We start from the raw sequence: 19,998 nt of genomic DNA on the forward strand, positions 1-19,998 counted from the left end.
TTATAAAAATAGTTAATATGCTAGAATAGAAAGAAAATTTGGTTAAGCATATCTAGTAGGAACAGAGCCAACAATATACTTGATGTTAAAATGTTAGTGGCAGTGCCATTATAGTGAGAAGCATGCCACTATTACTACCGACTGAGTTCCTAGGTAATGTAATTATACAAAGCAATACATATATGAGACATTACAATGGTAGGAAAAAATTACTCTTGCAAAAAACATGATCATCTATCTCAAAAACACAAGGGAATTAATGGAACAAAATGTTTAAATTAGGCCTAATAAAATAGTTCTAAAAAGTAATTGAGTACACCAATAAAGAAAAATCAATGGCTTTCCCATTCATATACACAAGATTCAACTACTAGAAAACGCAGTGAAAATATATAATAGAAAATTATGATGTAAAATAAAGGACAAATTCCATTCACAGTGGTAGCAAAACCTGTAAGATTCCTATGGATTAATCTGATGAGGATGTGTAAAACCTAAGTGGGGGGGGGGGAAATATTTCCTGAAGACATGAAATATACCAAGATTTTTTTTTCCTGAATGAGGAGTTTCAATCCTAATTCTTAATTTTTCTTGTTAGTTCTCCTCCAAATCAGTTAATTTTTTAAAAAATTCAAATTCACTTTTTAATTGTATTTGTACAACTGATTCTAACTTTTTTCATTTGATTTTTTTGTTTTTTGCTTTGTTTTATTTTTGCTTTTCCTTAAACAAGTTTTCTCAAATAGAGATATTGTTAACATTTTGGTTAAAATAATTCTTTGTTGGATGGGACTCTTTTACTTATTGGAATGTCTTAACATCTCTGGCTTTCACTGGGTAAATGCTAGTGGCACACCATCAGTCATTGTGACACCATAAAATACCCCCACACCTTCCCAATATTCCCTAGTGATATGGAACAACTTAATATTGAGAATTAGTGGTCTGGAAAATGTCAACTCATACTATAAAGTCAAACAAGCAAAACATTGTAGTGTATACACAGAAATAGGCAAATAGGTCAGTAAAATAGAATGGGAAGTATGAAATAACTGTAGATTTATGTACATGTACAAATTTTGCTTATCATGAGCATGATCTTTAAAATCATTGAGGAAAAGATATATATTGATTAGTGTCAAAAAAAGATCAGGTTAGAGATCTAACACTCACATACACACACACATACACACACACACACACACACACACACACACACACACACACACACAAGTAGTTTCCGGATGGATTGAAGCATTAAATAAAAAGGAAAATAAATGAATTTCTGGGAGGTCTGTAGGGGAGTATTTCTACAACATTGACATAAACAACACTTTCCCTAGGAAGGAAAAAACTAGAAAACAGTAACAGTTTTGCTTACAAGAATATTTAAAACTTCTGTAAAATGACAGATGCCATAAAACATTAAAAGGTAAATGACATACAGAGAAGAAAAAATTAACAAACAAATAATACCAATAATATAAAGTGTTTCTGTACAATGATAAGTTGAAAATAAATTAATTGGTATGAAATGATTTTTACAATATTGAAATTTCAGTCCAATGTATCATTTTAATGAAAAATGTTTTGTATACATTAAAATCAACAAATTTACCCCAATTGAAGATCAATTCTGATGATTAAAAATGTCCCTTCAATACTGGACAAAAAATAAAAGTAGAAAGAAAGAAAGAGACAGAAAGGGAAGGAAGGAAGGAGGGAGGGAGGGGGGATCTAGTTAGTCATAATCTGGTGAAATGTGTGAATTTCAAGGATTAAAAAAATACTAATTTATAAGAAGTGGAAGATCCAGCAGGAAACAAATCAGTAAGGACACAGTTGAATTCAAGGACACCATCAATCAACTGGATATAGCTGACATCTATAGACTGCTTCAACCAACAACAGCAGAATACACATTCACCAAGATGCCATGTTCTGGGCCATAAAACACGCTTTAACAAATTTAAGAGAATAAATAGAGTTCACACATTATCTGCTCTCAGACTACAGTGGGGTTAAACTAGAAATAAGTAAGAGAAAGATAACTGGAAAATCCCCAAATAAGTGGAGATTAAACAACACACTTCTAAACAACACATAGGTCAATGAAAAAATTCTCAAGAGAAATTTTAAAATATTTTGAACTAAATGAAAACACAACTTATCAAAATTTGTGAGATACAGTGAAAGCAGTGCTTAGAGGAAAATATCATTGAATAAATATATTAGAAAAGAGGAAAGATCTAAATCAATAATCTGCATTTCTAGCTTGGGAAACTGGAAAAAGAAGAGCAAATTAAATCCAAAGTAAGCTGAAGAAAATAAATCATTAGAATTAGAGCAGAAATCAACAAAATTGAAAACAGAAAATCAATGGAGAAAATTGATGAAACTAAAATCTTGTTCTTTGGAAAGATTAGTAAAAAATATGTATACAACTCTAGCAGGCTAAGAAAAAAGAGGATTAAAAGTATTGTATCAGAAATGAAAGCAAAGGCCTCACTAGAGATCCTTTGGACGTTAAAAGAAAGTTAAAGGAATACTGTAAACAACTCTATGCCCACAAATCTGAAAACCTAGATGGAATGGACAAATTCCTTGAATGACCCAATTTTTCACCCTAGAAGAAACAATCTGAGTCAGTCTAAACCTATTACAGAAGTTGAATTAACAATTAATAACCTTCCAAAACATAAAGCACCAGACCAGTGAATTCTACCAAACATTTAAGGAAGAATTTGTACTAATTCTCTAAAATCTTTTAAAGATGGTAGAAACAGGGGAGGTACAATCTAACTCATTCTTTAAGGCCAGAATTACCCTAATATCAAAATCAGACAAAGACATTACCAGAAAAGAAAACTAAGACCATTATCTCTCTTGAACATTGATGCAAAAATCCTCAACAAAATATTTGCAAATTGAATCCCACAATGTATAAAATGCATTATATACCATGACCAAGTGAGATTTTTCCCAGGTATGCCAGGTTAGCTCAACATTCAAAAATTAAATAATGTAATCAATTACATCAATAAACAAAAAAAATCATATGATTATATCATTAGATGCAGAAAGGCACTTGGCAAAATCCAACACCCATTCATGATAAAAACAGCAGACAAGGAACAGAGGATAATTTCCCCAATTTGATAAATATTCTCATCAAAAAACCTACAGCTAACATAAAACCTTTCCTACAAGTACAAGGCAAGGATATCCTCCCTAACCAACTCTTTTTCACCATTGTACTGGAAGTACTAGCTAATGCAATAAGAAAAGAAAAGGAAATAAAAGATATACAGCTTGGGAAGGAAGAAATAAAACTGTGTTTGTTCATAGAAGACAACTGTTTAGAAAATCCAAATGAATGGACAAAAAAAAAAAGAAGATGGAGTTAATAAGTGATTATAACAAGGTTGCAGGATACAAGGCAACATATGAGTTTCCTTCACATAAAGCCTGGGCACCTCTCGATTGGCTGCTTCTGCACAGGCCCCTGGGAGATTGGACTTCTTATGCTGAGAACAGGCCTCTGTTCTCTGGAAATTTGGAGGCAATTGATCAGTGCTTATGTCTCGGTATGTGTGGGTTACCTGTATCTCAGGGAGGGAGTCAGCAGCACAGAAGCATTTCCAGCCAAGAAATTTTGCACATATATATATATGTGCAAATATATATATTACACATATACCTCGAAATATAGATATATATTTCGAGGTTGAAAAAAATTCTGGAAGAATTATTTCCACCAAGGGACCAAGCAAGTTTATAGTAGAGTCATGGATGAACACCTCCTAGTCCAAGAACTCCTGGGAGACTTTCAGGGTTTACCTCAGAGACCATCTCGATTTGTTCATGAAGCTTGTGAGCATTCTAAACTGATCCCCACGTTCAAGGAAACCCTTTTTCTCATTTTATACAGAGCTTTCTGACTGAGCTGTGTCCAAGTCTGGCCCCTTCTGTGATTATTTCCAACCCTCTAGTGAGCATCAGACCTGTCTATGCACAGATGGAAATTCCATGACCAAGCTGGAATGCTGAAGAACAGCTAAGGGCTTTATTTCATAGTTATTTGTATGGTTTCTTCACACTGCAGGAAGGTGAGAATGAGGTTTGTTAGGATTACTGTGACCTTACAAACGAGGCCCAGACTAGTACTAGCAGTAATCTGGGAGCACAACCTGGGTCTTTTGTTTCCCTGCCAGTCCATTATGTAGTTTTTTAACTCTTTCCGTTTTGAAGCTAATATATTATTGATATCCATCCAGTATTCACAGAAGAGGGAGAATGAAGGGGTTGTTAAAAAATTGTAGTTTGAACTTTGTAGCCCTATAATGAATGGGCTATTTCCTTTCTGGGTTCAATTTCAAAATGTAAACAAAAATGACTTCTTCAGTTCTAAAGTGCTACTAGTACAGTAAACACTGTGCTTAATTTTTTTTGCTGACTTTTTAGGAGAATAATTTAAACAGATAGTAAGTTTGTTGCTCTTTTCAAGTAAACAATGAGAAGTCAGGTAGAATTTATCTACCAAAACATAAAAACACAAAGAAAAAAAGCAAATATATTTTAGAGGAAAAAGAAAGATAATTTTTTGTTTGTTTTTTAAGGGAAATGGTATCAACATGCCATTTATTATTTTTGTCTTCCTGAGCTAAAACCACAGCTGAAAGTAAGTTTTCTAGGACAACCTTTAGCTTGGGAAACTTCAACTATCTGTACTCAGGGACTCAATCTATCCCCAGAGGATCATCTATGGGAGGTAATGTTAATACCTAATTTCAGGTTGCTTGCTGCTTTTAACTCAATGCAGAGTCTAGTCATAGTAAAGATACAAACAATGCTTTAAATTCTGTATAAGTTCATGGATTTCATCCAATATGAATTAAGAGTTTTTGTCTTCGTTTTTAAAAGTAATAATAGGGAAGATGTTAACTTGACACTTTCTGATTACAAAAAGTAATGCCCTTATAAAAATCTTCTAACTAATTCAACCATCTAGGGTGGTCAGCTGCAATAAACCTTTCATTTCTTCAAAATGCTGCTTCTGCCAACAGAATCTCATGTTTTCTTCTTTACAAACAGGAAGTCCTTTACATTTCAATTGTAATTTCACTTACTTTGGATGGGGCACAAAATTCAGTTCAACTTCTGGCCAGTTCCTACATCTCCACTCAATGATTATATTTTCATTTGTTAACAATTCCATATACTACGGTGATTTTCCCATCAAACATTTGTGATTTCCTTCCCTTTTCATCTTCTAATACAGCAGGAACCTTGTAAAATTTGTGCACCAAACTTTCACACTGAAGACACTATACAGCTTCTCTACAAATGTATCAAATAGTTCCATCATGTGCAGTGCCACCACATTGGGAATCCTGATGCCCAATGCCATAGGAGATGAGGCCTGCAAGGTATTCTCACTCAGTCTCCTTTTAACAAGTGGCAATTCCTGAGTTGTCATAGCTTTGTTAGTAAATCATTCCCATCTTAAATTCCTTCCTACGTGCCTTCAGGCAATCTCAAAAAGCTTCCCTGCTCTTGACAGTACCTTCAGTTTTCATAATGTCCCCATCTTTATTTTTACTCACATTTGCCTCAATGTCATCTACTTCATTTTCTTCAGAAAGGTTGAATATTTCTATCAATCCCTTGTGCTTTGCTCTAGATTCTTTAATTATACCTTTATAACCCAGTTTGATATTCAATCATAAAATGAAATAAGCTTTCCTTTCCAGTTGCTGCAGAAAACCTCACCTTCCACTTGCTTCAGCTTACTGATCTTGCAGCAGCCAGCCTATTCTCTACAACAGTGACCACCAGTAGCTCATGGAACTTCCCCTTGGACCAGCTGGTGACATCCTGCTCTGTCCATTGCCAGTCGTTCATGTTGGTCTGTCCTCCCACTCCTCCATGATCCAGGGCAGGTCCCCTGCCCCACTTGGCCATGTCTGCACAGGTGCTGCAGCCTCATTCAGATTCAACACATGATATATCCTGGAGAATGTTCTATGTGCAATTGAGAAGAAGGCCTATTCTGTGTTTTTGGATGGAATGTTTTGTATATGTCTGTTAGGTCCATCTGGTCTAGTGTGTAGTTTAAGTCCAATGTTTCCTTATTGATTTTTTCATCTGGATGATCTATCAATTGTTGAAAGTAGGGTATCAAAGTCCTCTACTATTATTGTACTGCTGTCTATTTCTCTCTTCAGATCTGTTAATATTTGCCTTATATATTTAGGGGATCCAATATGGGTACATAAATACAGATGTTATATCCTTTTGTTGGATTGCCTCCTTTAATATTATATAATAACCTCCTTTGTCTCTTATTGCAGACTATTTTATCTGGTATAAGTATAGCTACCCCTACCCTCTTTGGGGCTTCATTTCATGGAATACCTTCTTCCATCCCTTCAGTTTCAGTCTGTATCTGTTCTTAAAGCTGAAGTCTCTTGTAGTTAGCATATATTTGAATGTTGTGTTTTTTAACCCATTCAGCTACTCTATGCCTTTTGATTAGAGAATTTAGTCCACTTACATTTAGAGTAATTGTTGAAAGGTAAAGACTTATTTCTCCATTTTATTTGTTGTTCTGTGACTGTTTTATAATTCCTTTGTTTCTTTCTTCTTCCCTTGCTCTCTTCTTTTGATATGATGATTTTCTGTAGTGGTATGCTTAGATTCCCTTCTCTTTATCTTTTGTGTATTTACATAGGTTTTTGCTTTGTGATTACCATGAGGCTTACATAAAACATCTCATATTTGTAACAGTTTATTTTAAGCTTGTTAATAAATTAACTTTGAATGCATAATAAAGCTTTACATTTTTACTATCCCACTCATGCACACACACATTTTATAATTTTGATGTTAAAATTTACATCTTTTATCTTGTGTATCCATTAACAAATTATTGTAGTTCCAGTTATTTTTAATACTTTTTTATAACTTTCATATGAAGTGATGATTAATTTACTGCATTAAAATTTTAATCAGAGTTCATTTTACTTTCGAAGGAAAATAATTCAGATATTAGAGCACGATTAAATCATGTAATTGTCCAGCTTCAATCTGTATTTATTATAAATGTCATTTAAACATTTTATTAGGTAAGTCATTTTGCAAGATTAAAAAACTATTATTTCTGATCAATATGTATTGAATTCCTAAGTAAGACTGCTCTATACTCAATGGTTTGCCCTAAACATAGACTCTATATTTAACTTAAAACTTTTATAAGGTATTTCTTTAAATTAAGAAAATTTTATATAACAAGGTATTGTTGAGATACTCAGCTATAAAATTGAGATATTGACAGTACCATTGGAATTATAATAATGGACTGAATGTGAGATTCTGAAAAAGGTGATGTTTCATGCTGAATCACCTACAGCAGCTTGTATTTGCAGGGCACTTTGCCAGGTTGGATTTGCACTCTGTGACTCAGGATTCTTGATAAAGATAACTTCCCAGTGTGGGAGAGTATAACAAAACATTTTTAATAATATGTTCTAACAAATTGAGTTTGAATTGCATGACTCATCTTTCTTTCTCTAGTCAATTTTAGATTCATTTCTTTGCAGAATCCTAGATTGTACTTAAGTGTTTCTCAAGGTCATTCATAGATTTTGGATTCCAAGGTCATAGAGACCTTGACCTAAGTCCTGATACTATCTTTTAACAGGTTTATGAGTTCGGGAAAGTTACATAACCTTCTAAGCCTGCTTTCCCTCATGTATATAATAGAGATAATAGATAATTGTACCTGCCTCATAGGACTGGGGTGAGAATTAAATAAGAAATTGCATATAAATGTTTATCTCGTGCCTGATAAGTAGAAAAAAATGAATAAATGTTAGCTATTATATTATTATTATTTATTTGACAATGCCCCTTCCTCTAGTGGTTTGCATAGAGACATTGCAAATATAATCAAACTGGACCCACATTCTTAGAATTCAAAGTCAGTTCCACTGTATGCTCATGTCTACACAAAGCTACTGATAGAACTGGATCCCAAAGTTGGAATTCAAACCAGAAGATCTGCTTTGTTGTGTATATGACAATGTACACAAATGTCTTTTCACAGACCTACCTTTCAGCTGTGTTTAGCTTCTGTAATACAGATACAAACTAATTTAGACTTTGTTGCAAGATAGATTGCATAGGCAGCATGATTTGAAGCAATTGGAGTAGGTGGCTTTTGAGAAAGCTAAGCCGAAATGAAATGTATTTCATTATAGGTTTATTCTTGAGATGCAAAATATTTTAGGAAGACTAAGTCTTGATGTATTAACTTCTGCATTTGCCCCTTTTAGTTTTCAGTTTCAAGGCAGGCCCAGATGGGAATATCAAAAAGGAAATGCCCATCTTATGTGTACACCCTGTGTGGTACCTTTGACTGTACGAAGATATTTGTTTTTGAGAGGATAATTAAACTGTCCTTATCCAATGTCTCTTGCACATTACATATGTGCATTTTTACAAAGGAAAAAACAAAACCTGACTGCAAAGCATAATTATAAATGGTAATAGTTACATTTTCATCATATGTATGCAATAAATAAGTCTGTCAAATCTAGAATTTGGAATTTGTAGTGTGCTTCCCTCCTGTACTGGTATATTTATTTTGCTCCTCTGCTAATGAGGCTAGCTTTAGATAGCCATGAGCATCAGTCTCAAATAAAAATTAAAAGTCAGTATATTACATTTCTCCTGTTCTTTCTGAATATTACATTGCTCCATAAGCTCATTGATGCTGGAATTCTATCTCCCCTTTGGCACAATTTTCCTCTGTGGTATGATGCTATGAATATTTATGATACAATAAAACAATATAATAATAGGCATTTCCTAAACTTGTGCTGCATATATCTTCAGACAGGAGCTGGGAGGGCCAAATCTGTTAACTCCCACTAGAGAAGATCTTTGTGTCCTGTGAAATAGATGGCTGTCCCAAAGACCTTCACTCCCACGTGAGTTAAATGGCTTCTGTACTGAAACATTCCGAGAAGAATTTTTTCTTCTTCCATATATAGTTTGGACTCTCATCATCTCTGAAATATTGCCAGATTTTCCTTACATTGAGTAGGCATCAATTGATATCCTTATTCATCCTTCCTGTGTCAACCACTACAATTCATTCTTTTATAGCCACCTTAAATCTTTAGTCTCTAAAATTCCAGGGTCCAGAATCCTCTGAGCAGATTATTATCTTGCTCAGTGAAGCGGTACTGCTTCATCCTCACTCATCCTCCATCACTTAACTGACTGGATTTCTTTTCGTTTATAAATTTAACTCAAATTGTTTTCTTTTTTCAAATATTTGCCAAACTTTCTCATTCCAGCCAATTTTCCCAGCTTGATACCTGCTTAGCTACACATAATGCTCCTAATCTGTGACTTTGGATATTTCCCCATGTCAGTCCCTGCAGTCATTCTTCTTATCTATGTTATTAATATAGTTAGAATTCATTCCATTTCCCATTAATAATTACTGGAAAAACAGGTTTTTTTATTTTATCAACTATTAAAGAAATTCTGACGTTCATATTATATGAATATCCTGATATTTTTATTGTAAAACTTCTTGGAATTATTTTAAAGCTATAAGATACCTCAAAAACACTTCTTCAACGTTTTGGGGGGGGGGAGTGTGTGTGTGTGTGTGTGTGTGTGTGTGTGTGTAAGAGAAAGAGACAGAGACAGAAACAAAAACATAGACAGAAAATGCACTTTAATACATTTTTACAGGGGAACGTTTTTGGGAGACAGTTATCCACGAGTTTCTCACATTTCTGCATGCCTTATGAGCAGAGGCACAGGCCTTTGTTCTGGACTATTATTTCAAGGATGTTAGTATAGCAAACAACCTCAGGAGATAGAGGTAGTTTCTGCCTCTGGAGCAAAAGGCAGTTTTATTTTTTGTTTTGTTTCTTTGTTTTTGTTGTTCTTGTTTGTTTATATCACTGCCCAGTATGTTTATCTTTGGTTAAAACGTAGGCATGTTTTCTACCTATTACAGAGGACTTGGTTTCTCTAACTCATGTTTTGTGTCTCGTACTGTAACCCACTACATGTTCAGATGTCAGCTGAACCTCTTCGTGCCACCCTATGGGAATTGGAGCCTGGGGAACCAGTGTAAACACTGACAGTCTGGCTATTACTGTCATTGGAAATAATAAAGTCCTTTGTCTCCTATCCCAGGGGTTTATTTTTATTTATTTATTTTTTGCCTTCTCTGAGTATCTATGAAAGAGAGGCAGAATAACTTGCTAGTCAGGTAAAATCTCAAACCCCTCCATTGTCCTGAGAGATGGGATACTGGTGGAGACATGGCTTTCTGCAAGAATAAAGATAAGGGTCTCATGGCTGATTAACAGGAGAAGAGGGAAGTTAGAAGAGCGAAGTTTATGTGAGAAGATCAAGTGGGTATAAAAAGTCCTCCATTTTATTTTCTTTTACTTAAGAGGAATTGTGGAGATGATTTCAGGCCAAGCACTAGGAAGTAGATGTAAAGACAATTTCAAATGATGACCTAGGTATTGCTAATTCTTTTGTAAGAGGGGAAACTGAAGGCTCTCATCCACTGATCATCCTCAGGCCTATTTCTTTGCATTAACTGGTACTAGGACTTGTCCTGGAGTTCGGTGGCAGAAAGTTCTACCACCATTCATTAAAAAGAGATGTGCTGATGGGCTTTCCTGGTGGTGTAGTGGTTGAGAGTCCGCCTGCCAATGCAGGGGACACAGGTTCGTGCCCCGGTCCGGGAAGATTCCACATGCCGCGGAGCGGCTGGGCCCGTGAGCCACGGCCGCTGAGCCTGCGCGTCTGGAGCCTGTGCTCCGCAACGGGAGAGGCCACAACAGTGAGAGGCCCGCATACCGCAAAAAAAAAAAAAAAAAAAAGAGAGATGTGCTGAAGGAAGAGTAGAGGGAACTTCATGACCACTGAGAGTAGAAAGCAGGCAAGCCATTAGAATTTTGGTTAGTTGGCTGGGTAGATGAGACATGGGAAATAATACCTGACTTGGGCATATATACCTATTAAGGAAGAATGGCGATAGAAGGGTGGTCTTGTGACTTAGTGCCTTCTGCAGTCTAGCATGCCAACACTAGATGTTTTCAGAGATGACAATAAATGGTCTCAGGGCTTTGTGCAGGGGGTCCTAGCTACTATGAGGGAGCTTTGACCCTTTCAGGTAGATTTCCATGATAAAGAAAATTCCTTTGGGAAAGCAGCATTGATAAGGATTTGTGCTCTTACTGCCCTGGGTGAGCTTTACAATGCTGATGAAAGTGACCCACTAATGAGTAAGAAATGGACCCAAAGAAGCCTAGTAAATTTGTTCAGTAAGCAATGTCACTTTGGAAAACTCCCCTAGGCCTTACATTGAAACTGGGAAAGAACTTAAGTTGTTATTTTGATAATGGAACTTCAGATGTCCTAGATTAAGGTGGAATAAAAGAAGTCTCCACTGCATATGTCACATCCAAACAATCCAAAGGGAATAAATCCACAGCCTCGACCAGAAAGCAATGTGACTACGGCAATTGGATCAAAGGTTCCCCAAAGCTAAAATAGCTGGTGTCGGTGTGTGTAATCTTAGTGCTCATATATGGCTTTGGGTGGACTGAAAACATTGGAGGTTCATTTAGTTGAGCTGTATGTAGACACCACTCTGCTCACAATGGAAAGTAAACATGGCTTGCTTTCTGATTCCTCCAGGCTCTCTCATTCCGCCCTCTTCATTAACCTGTCTTCAGCCACTTTAAAGGGAAAGATGATTTTGGATGAATTCTAGGTGTCCCTTGACTCCATGAAAAACCAAAGGCCATATGCTTCCATCTAGATTTGCAGGGGAATTTGGAGGAAGGAAAAAATTCAAATGTGTATAATTCTGTTGGAGAAAGGTCCCAAGTCACAATCCCTCCTGATTCTGTAGTTCAAGGGATACCCAGATTTAGGTAATGAGATTTGGGCTGGGTACCCATTAGGGAAGGGGAGTTAATATGTCTTGTGGATGGGGCCCTTTGGGTCAGTTCAATGTACTGTTGTGATTTCTACTCCTGAATGTACAATTTTATTAATTTATATGTGTTTACTGAATCCAGAGTGGATTCTCCCAATTAGGAAGTGTCACATATAGAAAATTGTTAGTGGGACATGTAAACCAGACCCTCTGCCTGTCTCCTCCAAGGTGGTCCATCAGAAGTGATGTATAATCCAAGGACGACAAGTGGAAATCACAGTCTCAAGGTCTTAAAGATATCAAGGATAGGCTGCAATACCACCACAACAGCCCTGTGTGGCCAGTGAAAAATAATAGTGGGAGATGGAGGCTTATAGTGGATTATTGGCAACTGAGTCTTGTTGTTGCTACTATAGCCCCACAGATGATTTCCATTACACCTACTGATATCACTTGGTATGCTGTGTTAAACATTGGCAAAACCTTATTTTCTATCCCACTGGCACCTGAGGATCAAGACCAGTGTAGCTTCATGCAGCAAGGCCTCCAGTATGCATTTGCAGTACTCCCCTGGGGGTACCTACGCTCCCCTGACATTTGCCTTCAGGGGAGTGGCCTAGGTAACATTAATGTCTCTACTTTATGAAGTCTGAAGTCTTCACTAAATAGATGACAGCCTGCAGGTTTGCAACTTTGAAGCCTCAGTGTAAATGGTCTTGACTTCAGTGTTACTACATTTCTCCCAGCAGGAGTGGCTGATAAACCCCAACAAAATTTAGAGACGTGCTAGCCAAGGAGTATCTTGAGACTATGTGAGTGTATATCAAAGCTCTCAACCCCTCTGGCAATCAAGGAAAAGCTGTCTCTTGGCCCCTCCTCAAAGAGAGATCCAACAATTTATAGAACTCTTTGAGTATTGAAGACTGTACATGTCTCAAGTGGGCATTCTACTTGGAACATGATATTGGCTAGTTCACAAATATGCATCCTTTGAATGGGACCCAGACCAAAACTGTGGGTTTGAAGCTATCAAGTGAGCTTTGCATGATCTCTACACAAATGACCTCTGTGACTGATGATATTGCTGATTGGAATCTCTGGCAAAGGGAAGCACCATACATCCAGAGATGCCTCTTGCAACAGTGACAGAGTTAAATCATAAAGATAACGACCACTTGGTTGAGAACATTGCTTGCCAAGATCTCCTACAGTAGCCCACACTGGCCAAAGTGAGGGAAATAAGGGAGCTCTGTAAGTTCTATTAAATTGCGTTTGTCACTTTTGCACTTCTGCACCTATCCCTTCTGAGTGTGAGCAGTGGATAACTGAAAAAGGTGAAGTTATAGCTACTGTAATGGGACACAGATATTTTATGGCAGTGGAGGAAGAGCATCACCCTGGAACTGGAGAGGGAACATCTTACACTCTGGGAGACATGGATGAGAAAGTAACATTAATAGTTTTTTTTTCTTTCAGACCATCCCTGGAGTCTTCCTCAAGATAAAGGCCCTCATGTATTTCTCTCAAACTAATGAGCACTTAAATTTAACTGATTTCAGGATTTGTTCTCCCCCACCAGGCAGCTCTGGTCACCATTGGATTGCCATTCCTCTTAAAATGACCAGAAGCCTATCAAAGGGGCAGATGATGGCCCTGGTCCCTACACTTCACAGTACAATTCCTGTCAACACCTTTAGTATCTGCTTCACCCCTATGCCAAGTACTGTAGTTCAGTGATGCTACAGAGTGGGTAAAAGCCATCCAGCTGATGATGCAGAAAAGTAGGACAGAGCAGACTGACTGTCCTCAGACATTACCTTCAAAAACAATAACTAGAGTCAATCGTTCAAACTAAACTGAGAAACATAAGATCTACTAGCTGGTTATGAGGCCACACTGGAGCGGAGTCAAAGTGTGCTACTGGATAATGTAGACCCCCCCCACTTCAGTGGCCCCAATAGCACTTTCTTTTTAGGGATACCACGTGTATGCTTAGGACTATATGTCTTGTGTGGAAACCAAGCATTAGCTTATTTCTCTCCCCCAAATGGTGATTATAACCTTAGGAGTGGTCACAAGAGACGTCCAAGTTTTTAAGGAAATACTCCTAGAGAATAACATAGCCCTTAGATGACTGCGCCATCTTCCCAAAATGATTACTTGGGCAAGCTTTCCAGAAAGGGAACTGATTTGTACTTGCACCCACCTTGCAGTCAGTTTTCCCTACAATGTGAGTTGTCCAACTAGAAAAGGTGATACAAAATTTGTCTTTGATATTAGTTGAGGTGATCAAAGACACTGCCTCAGTCCTGGTATGTATTCAGGTTAGTAATAACTCAGTGATCAGGCTTGTGACAGATGATATTGCCCTCAAATTTTCTCCTTGAGTGCCAAGGTAGAGTCTTGTGTAATCTCTAAAACTCCTGCTGTATCAGACTAAGGCCATAGGCCAAGTTGAAAGGTCAATGTGGAAATTTAAGGAGAAAAACACCTAGATTTCTGAGGTAGATCCAGATGGTTTGTGAGATCTGCTCAGCTGGTTGGGTCTGGGACAGTTGATGTTAATACTGCAAATTTCCGCATACTGCAGCTCAGAGCCCTATTGATATCAGCCTTAATGAAATGTCGTGTGAGCCAAATGGAACATATTTAGCCCTAATCTCTATCAGCCAGATTAATCAATGTGGCTGACAGAGGGCTATGCTCAGAGGAGAAATTTTCCGGATGCCAAGACAGTGTTGGTTGGAAAGGTGGATATCATTAGAAGACATGTCTCCATAGGTCTTGCCTGTTTATTGCTCAGTATGACAAAGACAGTGTTTCTCTTGGAGGCAAAGATCAGGGAGGCTTGCTGCCCATTATAAAAGATTCAGTTTCCCTAAGGTTGGAATCCCACTCCTGGAATACAAACCATTGTGTGTGTGCAGGCACTTGGCTCATTTCACATTGTCCTATGGGGCACCAGCATAAATGCTGACAACTGCTATTGCTGTGACTAATAAAGTCCTTTATTTCTGCAGTCTCCTGTCTTCTGCCAGCACCCACGAAACTGCGGCAAGCTAACTTGCAACACAGGTAGAGTACGTCTCAGACCCTTCTAAATTTTTGACGTGTATAATATTGCTAATGTATACTAATTATAATTTCAGTTACACTAAGGAGAGTAGGAGAAAAAAAATCCTTAGTCTACAGATCTTGTAGCTAACATTTTCAAGGCATACTGGGCTTTAATTAAGTGAATAAATGAATGTGATTAAATAGAAGGAAATTCAGCACAGTCCTGAAGAGAACTTCTGATTTCCACTAAGAGGATTTATTTTAATATGTTGGAGAAATTGACGAAGGGTATAGAAAACGCCCGGTGACACAAATTCTGCTTTGACGTTTGTAGATGGTTCTAAGTCTGTGGATTGTTTACACGAGAACCTTGCTCTAAATGAATTTACTGCTTTTCTGGAGTGCGGGGTGAGTGTGCTGCTCCCAGGCCAACCTGCTGGCCCCTCCTAGGAATGACATAACAGGTTACAATACCCTCTAACTGAATTCTAGGCAATGAAACATATTGATAATCAGAACACTAGAACATCTGAAGATGATCCATTACTGAGTAGATGGGTATATGTTAATATAGTGTAAATCCGGAGTCATATGAATCAGATACATTTCTAAATTAGTTTTGACTTCATACATTAGAAGTAGCGGGGGGGAGCTTATTGAAAACTTCAGAAGTATATACAATATCTAACTAATGGATTTGCTAATAGTTGTTCTCTGACCATGGACATGAATCTAGCATTTTACATGTCATTCACATGAAGTTCAAAATGCCAGGTAGCCAAGAAATAGAAAACCATTATCCGTTTGGAGTCAGTTATTTAGCCATGCCTCAAGCATGAGTTGTTTAGTGAAAAATAACTAAGAATGGTAGGTCAAATCTTAAGGAACCATCTTTTTCTATAATGCCTTATTCTTATAGCAAAATGGACTAACACTTGTAATTCTACAATTCCATTCAGAAATGTGTGAGGGAAAGTGTACTTGGGAAAAAATACTCAAAATTTTCTTCTTTGCTGGTATGAGAAAAAGGTGCTGAGGGTAGGGAAAAGTTATTAGTTTGCTATTACTCAATCCTTGCTGAGCACAGAACATAAAATAGGAATAAAGAAAGGAAGTCAGCTCTCCAATCCCAGCTGCAGGCTGATGAATCACTTAGTGATTAATTGTTGCTACTAGTAATTGAAATAATATTTCAGAGAAGGAAAAAAAAGTATTTGGTCTCTAAAATTTTTTTCCTAAAACTATCATTGCTGACATATTAAGGACTTTTAAAAAGGAGATATAAAGATCTTAATGTAAAGCTAAAATGAATATAACTCCCAAGATTGACCCAACATCTGGCATCAGGTTTTGAAAAACTTTCCTCTGGCCGTCAAAATCAGTTGTCCCCTTTACAATAACCAGCCCTCTGCTTAAAGGAGCTCCAGAGACGGGCGCGAGCCGCGGCTATCAGCGCGGACCCCAGAGATGGGCCGGAGACGCTAAGGCTGCTGCCGCCGCCACCAAGAAGCCTGTGTGCAAGCACAGGTCACTATCCACACCTCCCCTCCCGGGAGCCTGTGCAGCCCACCACGGCCAGGGTCCCGTGATCCAGGGACAACTTCCCCGGGAGAACACACGGCACGCCTCAGGCTGGTGCAAAGTCACGCCGGCCTCTGCCGCCGCAGGCTCACCCCACACTCAGGGCCCCTCCCTCCCCCGGGCCTGAGTGAGCCGGAGACCCCGAATCAGCGGCTCCTTTAACCCCGTCCTGTCTGAGCAAAGAACAGACGGCCTCAGGCAACCTACACGCAGAGGCGGGGCCAAATCCAAAGCTGAACTCCAGGAGCTGTGCGAACAAAGAAAAGAAAGGGAAATCTCTCCCAACAGCCTCAGAAGCACCGGATTAAAGCTCCACAATCAACTTGATGTACCTGCATCTGTGGAATACATGAATAGACAACGAATCATCCCAAATTGAGGAGGTGGACTTTGAGAGCAAGATTTATGATTTTTTCCCCTTTCCTCTTTTTGTAAGTGTGTATGTGTATGCTTCTGTGTGAGATTTTGTCTGTATAGCTTTGCTTTCACCATTTGTCCTAGGGTTCTGTCCATCTGTTTTTTGGTTTTTTTTTACTTTTTAAAATTTTTTTCTTAATAATTAGTTTTATTTTTTATTTTAATAACTTTATTTTATCTTATTTTATTTTATTCTCTTTCTTTCTTCTTTCTTTCTTTCTTTCCATTTTTTCTCTCTTTTATTCTGAGCCGTGTGGAGGACAGTCTCTTTGTGCTCCAGCCGGGCATCAGGGCTGTGCCTCTGAGGTGGGAGAGCCAACTTCAGGACACTGGTCCACAAGAGACCTCCCAGCTCCACGTAATATCAAATGGTGAAAATCTCCCAGTGATCTCCATCTCAACACCAACACCCAGCTTCACTCAACGACCAGCAAGCTACAGTGCTGGACACCCTATGCCAAACAACTAGCAAGACAGGAACACAGCCCCATCCATTAGCAGAGAGGCTGCCTAAAATCATAATAAGGCCACAGACACCCCAAAACACACCACCAGACGTGGACCTGCCCACCAGAAAGACAAGATCCAGCCTCATCCACCAGAACACAGGCACTAGTCCCCTCCACCAGGAAACCTACACAACCCACTGAACCAACCTTAGCCCCTGGGGACAGACATGAAAAACAACGGGAACTACGAACCTGCTGCCTGCAAAAAGGAGACCCCAAACACAGTAAGATAAGCAAAATGAAAAGACAGAAAGACACACAGCAGACGAAGGAGCAAGATAAAAAACCCACCAGACCTAACAAATGAAGAGGAAATAGGCAGGCTACCTGAAAAAGAATTCAGAATAATGATAGTAAAGATGATCCAAAATCTTGGAAATAGAATAGAGAAAATGCAAGAAACATTTAACAAGGACCTAGAAGAACTAAAGAGGAAACAAGCAATGATGAACAACCCAATAAATGAAATTAAAAATACTCTAGGGCTTCCCTGGTGGTGCAGTGGTTGAAATTCCGCCTGCTGATGAAGGGAACATGGGTTCGTGCCCCGGTCCGGGAAGATCCCACATGCCGTGGAGCAGCTGGGCCCGTGAACCATGGCTGCTGAGCCTGCACATCCGGAACCTGTGCACCACAACGGGAGAGGCCACAACAGTGAAGAGGCCCATGTACCACAAAAAAAAAAAAAAAAAAAAAAAAAAACTCTAGAAGGGATAACTAGCAGAATAACTGAGGCAGAAGAACGGATAAGTGACCTGGAAGATAAAATAGTGGAAATAACTACTGCAGAGCAGAATAAATAAAAAAGAATGAAAAGAACTGAGGACAGTCTCAGAGACCTCTGGGACAACATTAAATGCACCAAGATTCGAATTATAGGGGTCCCAGAAGAAGAAGAGAAAAAGAAAGGGACTGAGAAAATATTTGAAGAGATTATAGTTGAAAACTTCCCTAATATGGGAAAGGAAATAGTTAAGTCCAGGAAGCACAGAGAGTCCCATACAGGATAAATCCAAGGAGAAATACACCAAGACACATATTAATCAAACTATCAAAAATTAAATACAAAGAAAACATATTAAAAGCAGCAAGGGAAAAAACAAATAACATACAAGGGAATCCCCATAAGGTTAACAGCTGATCTTTCAGCAGAAACTCTGCAAGCCAGAAGGGAGTGGCAGGACATATTTAAAGTGATGAAGGAGAAAAACTTACAACCAAGATTACTCTACCCAGCAGGGATTTCATTCAGATTTGATGGAGAAATTTAAACCTTTACAGACAAGCAAAAGCTGAGAGAGTTCAACACCACCAAACCAGCTTTACAACAAATGCTAAAGGAACTTCTCTAGGCAAGAAACACAAGAGAAGGAAAAGACCTACAATAACAAACCCAAAACAATTAAGAAAATGGGAATCGGAACATACATATGTATAATTACTTTAAATGTAAATGGATTAAATGCTCCCACCAAAAGATACGTTTACCAGCCCTCTTATTTTCCTGTATAGTTTTCTTTTCAGTAGAGTTTGCTGTATAGAGAACACAGCATAATGTAGAACACAAAACAACGAAAAACTATTTAATATATATTGCCTCTTTTTCCAAAAAGCCAGTGAATTCACATTTACTGCCCCCAAAATGGTGTTTAAACTTTTTAATTAATGTTAATGTGAGTCAATGGACAGACGTTATCACGTTCTGAGTTCTGGATGTGTGTGGTCGTATGTCAAGAATCTGGGGATGGGGCTTCCCTGGTGGCGCAGTGGTTGAGAGTCCACCTGACGATGCAGGGGACACGGGTTCATGACTCGTTCCAGGAGGATCCCACATGCTGTGGAGCGGCTGGGCCCGTGAGCCATGGCCACTGAGCCTGCGCCTCCGGAGCCTGTGCTCCGCTATGGGAGAGGCCACAACAGTGAGAGGCCCGCGTACCGCAAAAAAAAAAGAATCTGGGGAGTCACTGCCTTCAGGGAGTTTACTGTTTGTAATTGTGGAGGTGCAGCGCATACAGAAAATGTTAGCAATAAGTATGGGACGCATGAGCCCTAGAGAAAGACATCATGAAGTTGGACATTCGCATTTGGTGTGTGCTTAACGTGTTCGGGCCTTTTCAAAGTTTTTTCAAAACTAATCTCCACAATGACCCTGAGATGAAAGTATCATATCAGTTTTAAGTGATGAATAAATAGGGTCAGAAAGGCTAAGTGATTTACTCACTTTCACACTGCCAGTAAAAGGTAGAGCCAGTTTCAAATGTGGTTCTCTTTCTATCTGATTGCAAAAGGAGGAGAAAGGTAACTCCACATTTTATATCCTTGGAGATAATAAAAGTCTGAGATAATAGCATTTATAGAATAGAATTATCAGAAAAAGCTGGCATGGGAGGAGAGATGGCTTTACTTGTGTATATTGTTTCTGAAGCGATACTAGGACATATAAGA

At 38.3% G+C, this 19,998-nt stretch overlaps 1 pseudogene; it reads right to left on the bottom strand.

The window, feature by feature from the left end:
* Positions 1-4,999: 4,999 nt before the first annotated feature.
* Positions 5,000-19,998, bottom strand: part of LOC132530489 (activator of 90 kDa heat shock protein ATPase homolog 2-like) — a 50,594-nt pseudogene continuing 35,595 nt past the window's right edge.

This window comes from Lagenorhynchus albirostris, chromosome 12 (genome assembly GCF_949774975.1).
Source record: "Lagenorhynchus albirostris chromosome 12, mLagAlb1.1, whole genome shotgun sequence".
NCBI classification, from domain to species: Eukaryota; Metazoa; Chordata; class Mammalia; order Artiodactyla; family Delphinidae; genus Lagenorhynchus; species Lagenorhynchus albirostris.